Source organism: Notolepis coatsorum, assembly GCF_963971535.1.
Source record: "Notolepis coatsorum genome assembly, contig: SUPER_15_unloc_1, whole genome shotgun sequence".
NCBI classification, from domain to species: Eukaryota; Metazoa; Chordata; class Actinopteri; order Aulopiformes; family Paralepididae; genus Notolepis; species Notolepis coatsorum.
The window spans coordinates 3,596,686-3,606,135 of record NW_028174866.1 but is presented as its reverse complement, the minus strand read 5'-3'; the positions used below and the strand labels follow the sequence as shown (position 1 = coordinate 3,606,135).

Genomic DNA, 9,450 nt, shown 5'->3' with positions numbered 1-9,450 from the left:
TCGCTAAACACAAAGAAAACTAAAGTAATGATCATTGAAAAAACACCAGGAACTGTTTGTAAAATACAGGTGGATGGAGAAAAACTTGAACAAGTGAAGGAGTACATGTACCTTGGAAGCTGGATCAGTGAAGGTGGAAGAGCTAACATGGACATTAAGAGAAGAACCGGAATTGCAAAGGGCGCATTCTGGAACCATAAAGAATTATTGAGAAGAAACATAAGTTGGAAAACGAAGACCAGGATTTTGGAAACGTATGTTATGTCAGTCTTTTCATACGGAGCAGAAGCATGGACGCTGAATGAAGAGGCAAAGAGGATGATAGACTCTTTTGAAATGTGGACACTGAGGAAGATGCTGAAGATAACATGGAAGGATAAGATCAAGAATGAGGAGGTACTGAGAAGAGCGGATATGCAAGGGGGACAGCTGCTGGAGAGGTTGAAAAAGAGAAAGATGGAGTTGTGCGGGCATGTTCTGAGAGGATCCAGCGGGGAGATGTTCAAGAAGGTGGTGATGGGGAAGGTGGATGGAAAGAGAGGAAGTGGAAGACCAAGAAGAGGCTGGGTAGACGATGTCTGTGATTGGAGTGGAGTGAAAGGCGGAGTCACGGAGTTGGAGAGAAGAAGTGGGGACAGAATGGGTTGGAGAGTGATAGGCAACCTTCGGAACGAAGAAGCCACCTAATGATGATGAACCCTACCCTCAGCCCCCTCCCAGCCCACGGCATGCAGAACCACACCAGGCCCCACGCAGCTATGCAGAGGTCCTCCAAGAAAGAGTGAACTCTGAAGGAATGAGTGAGATTAAACAGCTCCTCCAGTACATCTGCACTAAGCTGAACTAGTCTCATAATACACACACACACACACACACACACACACACACACACACACACACACTACTCGCCTTTACGCATTACTTAATTAAGACAACATTTGTTAGTTAAAAAGAAAAGCTAGTTAAAAGCTGAATTTGTATTGATACTTTATATTGTTGAAAGAACATTTTACATATTGTTCAAAATGCATCAGCTCTAACCATGTTCTCAATAACCAAATACAGTAAACACCGCATTTTAGTTCAACGTTCGTACCTCTCTTGACAATCCAGTAGTTACTGTTTTATCTGTTTTACCTGTGCCATCTCTCTTGTATAATGAAATCCCTTTCAGTTTGCATGTGGAACATCCATGGCCTGAAGTCTTCAATCTTTGGGCTGAAGAGTTTAGCCCCGGAACTCAAAACAAACCTTAAAGATGTCGACATCATTATTCTACAGGAGACATGGTGTAAAGCTGACACTGTCACCCACTGTCCCAACGGTTATAGAGAAATAATAGTACCATCTCAGAAACACAGCAACATTAATAGAGGTAGAGGATCAGGAGGATTAATCATTTGGTACAAATCTGATCTACATCATCAAATTGACCCCTTAAAAATGTTACACGGTTACATGGTTAAAACTAAAGAAAGAGCTCCTATTAACAGAAAAGGATTTGTTTATTTGTGCAATATATATCCCCCCCTCCGAATCCCCTTACTTCTCAGAGGACATTTTCCCTACCCTTGAGACAGAGACATGCCATTTCCAGGCCCAGGGACACTTGCTGACCTCACAGATCCACAAGGAGACATTTACATCTCAAATGAAAATGTCTCTCACACTTTCACTCTCCCCCACAGTAGCAATAGTGACCAGGTCATCAACAGGAGTGGACGAGACCTCCTGCAGCTCTGTCAGAGCCTCAGTCTGTACTTTGTCAACGGTAGGGTTCGGGGGGATAGCCTAGGTAGATTCACCTACTGCTCACCTCTTGGCCACAGTACTGTAGATTATATGATCACAGACGTTGACCCTTCCTCCCTCAGCTCATTCACTGTGAAACCACTAACCCCTCTGTCTGATCACAGCCAAATTACCCTCTTTATTAAAAGATCAGACACAACAATGGCACAAACACAAAACAGTAAGCTGTACAATATCAGAAATTCATACAATACCAGAAAGCAATTCATACCCCAAGAATCCAAACACTTTTAGTAACTTTATGGATTCCACATACTCTTACAGTAAAGAAAGCCTCGATCTAGCAGTAAACAATATTAACAATATATTCAGACAAACAGCAAAGGAGGCACAACTGAAACGTACCACAAACAAACCAAAAACTGCAACAAATAACAGCTGGTTTGACAAAGATTGTAAAATCATTAGGAAAAAACTTAGAATGCTATCAAATCAAAAACACAGAGACCCCAATAATGCTGATGTATGCTTTATTTACTGTGAGACCCTAAAACTCTACAAATGTACACTCAGAATAAAAAAACAACAATATAACAAACAGCAACTGACACTAATTGAGGAGGCAATCAATACAAACAACTTTTGGCAACATTGGAAACACATAAACAAACCACAAAACCAGGAATTGGCTATACAGAACAGTGATATATGGACAACTCATTTTAAAACACTATACCACACTGTTCAAATTGATGGAAACACAGAACAATCTCAAATTCTTGATAAACTGACTAAATTGGAGCTCGCCATAAAAGACAATCAAAATCCATTAAACTCTCCAATTATTGAGCAGGAACTGCTTAAGAAACTACAAACTCTTAAATCTAAAAAGGTTTGTGGACCTGATGGCATCTTGAATGATATGATGAAAAATATGAACAAGAGATTCCAATTGGCTATATTAAAACTATTCAATTTGGTCCTGAGTGTAGGATATTTTCCTGACATCTGGTATCACGGACTCATAACCCCAATCTATAAAAGCGGAGACAAATTTGACCCTAATAATTACAGAGGCATCTGTGTGAACAGTAATCTGGGGAAGGTTTTCTGTAGTATTATGAATACCAGACTTTTAAACTTCCTTACCAAGCACAATGTCTTGAGTAAAAGCCAAATTGGATTTATACCAAAACACAGCACAACCGATCATATACACAGTATACACCCTACATACCCTAATTGATAAACATATAAACCAAAATAAAACCAAAATATATGCCTGTTTCATTGACTTCCAAAAGGCTTTTGACTATATTTGGCATACAGGACTGTTCTATAAAGTTATAGAGAGTGGTGTAGGGGGTAAAACATATGATATTATTAAATCAGTGTATTCTGGTAATATATGCAGCGTAAAAATGGGCAAAAAAAGAACAGAATTCTTTACCCAAGGGTGAGGCGTTCGTCAGGGCTGCAACCTCAGCCCGGCAATCTTCAATATTTATATGAATGAATTGGCTAATATACTAGAAAAGTCCTCTGCCCCCGGTGTAAGTCTCCACAATCAAGAAGTGAAATGCCTGCTCTTTGCAGATGACCTGGTTGTGTTGTCCCCCACATCAGATGGCCTACAGCAGAGCCTGGACCTGCTAGACAGGGGTGTCAAACTCATTTTCACAGAGGGCCACATCAGCATTATGGTTGCCCTCAAAGGGCCAAAGACTGTATAAATGTTAATGTAATGTAAAATAAATGTAGCTACACATTTACATATTGTTAAACATGGTGTTTCTGTATTTATTACTTATTCAAGTTATACATATTGCATATTAATTTGCATAAATGTAAAAATATATGTTAGCTTATGTTATTTTAACAAATAATTTTAGTTTATCAGAACCCCATATTACTCCACCAACCAATGATCAAACCATTCAAGTAAATAACAAAGAAGAATATCATCAAATACAAGCTATGACATTAAGTTTGTTCAAAACCTTTTTGTCACAGTCAAGAGGGGCAGAACTAACAACTGTGAGCTGCAAAGAACACGTGGGACAGATGTAGAAGATGTTACAAAAACAAATGGCTGCACACAACCTTGCAGAGGCCATACATCCAACTAATGGAAGATAGTTTAATTAACTTTAATTAACAGATTGCAGAATGGGTACAGTACAGTACAGCTCAATACACACAATTGTTAAGGGGATGCAGACCAGAGAAAGACTTTCGACTTGTTTACATCAGGGTCCCCCATTTTCAATTCGTAATGAAATTGCTATTATGTGTCTGCATGAACACACAACTGTAACTGTACTCAAAAATAACAAAATAAGGGTTGTCTCAGTTCACAACTATATTGGTCAAGTTTTGGGTGGGACTTGTTTGAGTCCCTACAGCTTCTTATTCAATTGAGCGAGATGCTCGGTTATGTCACACAGCCAGTTTGCATCTGACAGTTCAGACAATATTTCTTCAACCCTTTGTTACCTATTCCGCCTGGATCTTTTTTGTATTTTGGGCTGTAAAATTGTCAAAGAATGTCTGAGGAGTAAGTGCTTTTGGCTTTTTTCCTTTGTTACCTCAGATGTTCAACATACATGTATGTGTACGAATGTGTAATAACTAAGGCTGTCAAAGTTAAATCTTTATTAACGCATTAACCCACAATTATTTTAACACTGCTATTTTTTAACCCAATATTAATGTAAAAAAAAAAAAAAGGGGGTTTTTTACCTGAAACAATGACCAGCGGGGGCGCTCTCATACAGCTGGTGACAACGTGCTGGACGAGCTCCGCCCTCCCTCGGCAAACTGAGAGAGAGGCAGAGGAAGTAAATAAATATCGCGTCTCGTCTGTTGGCAGTGGATTTAGCTCTCAATCGGTAAGCTCTTAATATACATTACTATTGAAATGCATTTTTACTTAACTTTACAGCATTATTCAAACGTGATAGGAAGTTATGAGTCATCAGCCGTTTATATGCAGTACGTTTTTGCCTACAGATTATCCAGTACATGGCAAATGGTGTAGCCGGCTCACATAATGTATAGTAGACTAACGTTACGTTACTTTCTCAGATAGCAATCTGTGTGTGTGTGTACTTATGTGTTGTACTAATTGTACTAATAATAGTGTCCATATCCTGGCTGCCAAGAGGTGCGAAAGCAAAACAAAGCATCTACTGTATTACTGTGTGTTTATATTGTGAGCAAGTCAAGCAAGTGTAATTGAACACAATACATGCCTTTTTGAAATCAACCAAGATAATGGAGAAATATCAGTCAAGTCCGAAATCGACCGTGAAACCATTGGCAACGGAAGTTTTGTTGAGGTAGTTATGATTGTTAAGGTACATGTCTCTTTTATTTATTTATTTCCAATAATAATGATTTAAATTACTACTACTAGTCTTAGCAGTAGCAGTTGTCATAGTAGTAGTAGTAGTATTAGTAGTAGTAGTAGTAGTAGTAGTAGTAGTAGTAGTAGTAGTAGTAGTAGTAGTAGTAGTAGTAGTAGTAGTAGTAGTAGTAGTAGTATTAGTAGTAGTAGTAGCAGTAGTAGTGTAGCAGTTGTAGTAGTAGTAATAGTAGTACTAGTATTAAATATGAGCCTAGCAGTAAAGTTATCAATTATCTTCTCTTCCTCTCCTCTCCTCTCCTCTCCTCTCCTCTCCTCTCCTCTCCTCTCCTCTCCTCTCCTCTCCTCTCCTCTCCTCTCCTCTCCTCTCCTCTCCTCTCTTCTCTTCTAGGCTACTGAGGCTAATCTGAACATCCATGGGGTGTATGCCTTCACCACTGCAGAGGTACAGATCAGAATTCTCGACATAAACGACAACAAACCCGAATTCTACAGGTGCGAAGATACATGTGTCCTGCAGGACACCTTCACAGGAGAGATTATTGAGCACTCATCAGGATCCATCACTGTCAGAGATGCGGACCAGGTCACAGGATTTTTTTTCTTTTTTTTTAATTCTTTAAAAAGATAAACAAAAACAGATATATTGAAAAGAAAAAAACAGTCTCTAATTTGATGTTTATTAGATTAGATTAAAATGTATTGTCATTATACAGCACAAGTACAGTACAACAAAAAGAAGTTTGGCATCTAACCAGAGTGTACCAGACCGTAACAGTTAAGTGCAATAATAATATACAATGTACAAGTAATTAAATGTGATATATATAACAAGCTACTGGTAATATATGCAACATGTATTTACAGTATAATTATATAAAGTGATATAGGTAATGTACTAAGATAAGATAAGATATTCCTTTATTGATCCCCTTGGGGAAATGCGGGCATCATACAGTAGTAGCATGGGGGGGGGGGTACATGGGAGAGGGGCATGGTAATAGTATAATACATTAATATAGGCAATACAACTATTGTAATGATACAAATAAGCAGTGTAAACAATATAATTAACTCTGAATATAAGAATATGGTGGTAAGCCATGCTGGCCAGTGGTATAACTATTGAGAGTAGGTATGGGATATATACAGATATAGATATAATATATACTGTACATATTATTAAATTGTATTATACAGGTATGTGAATAGGGAGGGATATATGCAGACATATCCAACAATTATAGATGCATATATATACAGTATATACTGTATAATATAATTATTATCACTGTTTCAAAACACTTCAATGAAAAAAGCAGAGACCATGTTGTCCTGTTGTACTGTCCAACTGTATGACACATAACAAGACCTGAGTGGTTACTTGTGATTAAGTATGAATCATTATGTTTATTGTGCAGGGAGGACAAATCAAGCTAACCCTGGCTGGAGACGACAAGGATGTGTTCGCCGTAGTTCCTGTGTTTACCGTTGCAGAAAGCGCAACTCAAGTTCAACTCATGGTCCAAAAACCCTTGGAGCTGGATTTTGAAAAGAAAGAATTTATGGTTGTGCAGGTAAGGAGATGGAGAATGTAAGAATTGAAATATCAAAGTTGCTTTATGTAGAGTAATCATTAAAACATCACTACTTCATACAGTATGCTGTTCGGTTGGTACTGTGTACAGTCAGTACATCACTACTTCATATGTTCTGTTGGTACTGTGTACAGTCAGTACATCACTACTTCATATGTTCTGGTGGTACTGTGTACAGTCAGTACATCACTACTTCATACAGTATGTTGTTCTGTTGGTACTGTGTACAGTCAGTACATCACTACTTCATACAGTATGTTGTTCCGTTGGTACTGTGTACAGTCAGTACATCACTACTTCAGTGTTGTAGTCGAGTCACTAAATATCGAGTCTGAGTTGAGTGTCGAGTCCCCAGTGTTTGAGTCAGAGTCCAAGTCCAAGTCACCAAAGAAGAGCCCAAGTCGAGTCCCCATTACCCGAGTCCGAGTCCAAGTCATCAAGGTTGAGTCCACTCCACTCTGGCAGTCGAAGAGCTGACATACAAATAAAAAAAGGTCTACATTAAACATAAATGACACAGCGTTCACCATTTAAAATGGAGTTTATTTACTTTGTGACACAATAGCCACAATAAATATACACAATAAAGAAATCTAACCCTAACTAACCTTACTGTCATGCACTTGTCCTAATAAACTAACCTACACTGTAGCACTCAACACTTTGATGAACATTGTTACTCAGCTGATAGAGTTGTGCCCTTCCTGATGACTTGTCGTACAGAACTTGTAAGTCGCTTTGGATAAAAGCGTCAGCTAAATGACTAAATGTAAATGTAAATAGCCAAACAAATGCACTAGCCATCAATATCTTATTACAAATGATTAGGGCCTATTACCAAAAAATAACTAAATAAATAACAAAATAAAAACTAAAATAAATGTATCAATTCACAAGTCCTTGTCTGCACCTTCCGAGTCCGAATGCAGTCAATGCTCGAGTCCATGTCCAAGTCCGAGTCCTCAGTGCACAAGTCCAAGTCGAGTCACGAGTCCTGAAAATCAGTCCAGTACTCGGACTCAAGTCCAAGTCCTGGACCCGAGTACTACAACACTGCACTACTTCATATGTTGTTCCGTTGTCAAGATCTTAAGCCGTTTTGAGCCTGGGCTCCAACCACAATGGTAACTGTGCTTAGTGTGTGAGTCTCAACATGCAGCTGAGTCTCTGACATCACAAATCAGCACATTTTCAGATGACTCAGTTCAGTGAGGGTGAATATTGTGAGAGGAGAATTGGAAGAATGTGCCAATATGAGAATTAGAGACATAGATCATATTAAAGGGGAACTATTTTACTATTTCTTTCACTATTTGGGCACTTTTACACAATTCCTGTGAGTCTATGGAACACCTCTGTAATATATGTATTTTTTGTATTCATTGTTTGGATGGATAAGGGGAGAGGGATGAGGGGGAGAGAAAGAAATGAGACAAATTATTTCTAATCTATTTCTTTTTTCTTTCGCTGCAGCTCCCACTGTTGCAGCGACCACAGACCAACCCAACAACATCCCTGCCTGCACATCCAGAGCTTTGATCTTGAGGAACCAAGACAACTACAACTGCAAATGACGGGACAGGCTGCATGTCCACTGTGGCACAAGGAGCGAGAGGGCAGGCAAAAGTGTTGCCACTAGTCATAGCAAATAATGGAGGTCAAAGTGGTAAATAAGCCAGTTAACGTGTAACCTTGTATCTTGTAATTTGTGTGTGTGTGTTTTAATACAATTCTGAACTCTTGACTTGACTGACAACTGCTGTTACTGTACTTACAATAAAGATGCAAATAATTGTTATCTCTTGTCCAATCAGAATAATTTTTTTTACGTCATGATATGATTTCAGGCTGCCAATAAATTTGGAAAAACCTGGAGTGCGTGCCTGGACATTGTTTCCCTATTTTTATGTGTGGTACAATACACCATTCCCATCAGAACACTTGAATAACAGAAGAGACAGTTTTGTATGTAACGTTGTGTTTAATAACAATAACAAAACACACCAATAAAAATTGCATAAATAGCAGCATTAACAACAATATAATCTCTCATTTACATAACATAACTCGCTGTGGCAGAGCCTGTTGTTGTGCTTGTCGTCTTTCCTGTGACAAAATGGCATCCAAGGTAATACAAAAAGTCAACCAATGAACTAGATTCTTGTACCGGATCTCCTCTCTGGTAAACAAGAATACCCTGAAGACTCTGGCAGGAGCACTCATTCAAGGGTACTACGACTATGCTTGCACCTCATGGTACCAAAGCACCTCAAAGGTGCTAAAAACAAGATTACAAACATCACAAAACAAACTGGTCAAACTTCTACTTGACCTTACCCCTAGAACCCACCTCACCCCTGCCCACTTTGACAACCTAGGATGGCTTAGAGTATAATAATAATAATAATAGATTTCATTTGTAATGCGCTTTACAGTTGCGGGGCAACTCTCAGAGCGCTACAGTTAAGGGACTTAAAAGCTAGCGAGAATAAAGGAAAGAAAGAATATAAAAATAGGCAAGACTAAAACATAAAATAGCAGAGAAACATAGAATAATAAAACTGATAAAATAAATTGGTAAAAGAACATAAAATGTGTGGAGCAAAAAAAAATTGATAAAAGGTCAACAGAAGGCACTACTAAAAAGGTGGGTTTTGAGGCCTTTCTTAAAAACATCCACAGTCTGTGGTGCTCTCAGGTAGTCAGGGAGAGCATTCCACAGACTGGGAGCGG

General features: G+C 38.6%; 1 long non-coding RNA gene across 1 annotated transcript; it reads left to right on the top strand.

Moving 5' to 3' along the window:
- Positions 1 to 5,530: 5,530 nt before the first annotated feature.
- LOC311242257 lies at positions 5,531 to 8,422 on the top strand. Its single transcript, XR_014620603.1, has 3 exons — positions 5,531 to 5,705; positions 6,541 to 6,696; positions 8,191 to 8,422. It is a non-coding gene; the product is annotated as an uncharacterized lncRNA (long non-coding RNA).
- The last annotated feature ends 1,028 nt before the right edge of the window (positions 8,423 to 9,450 follow it).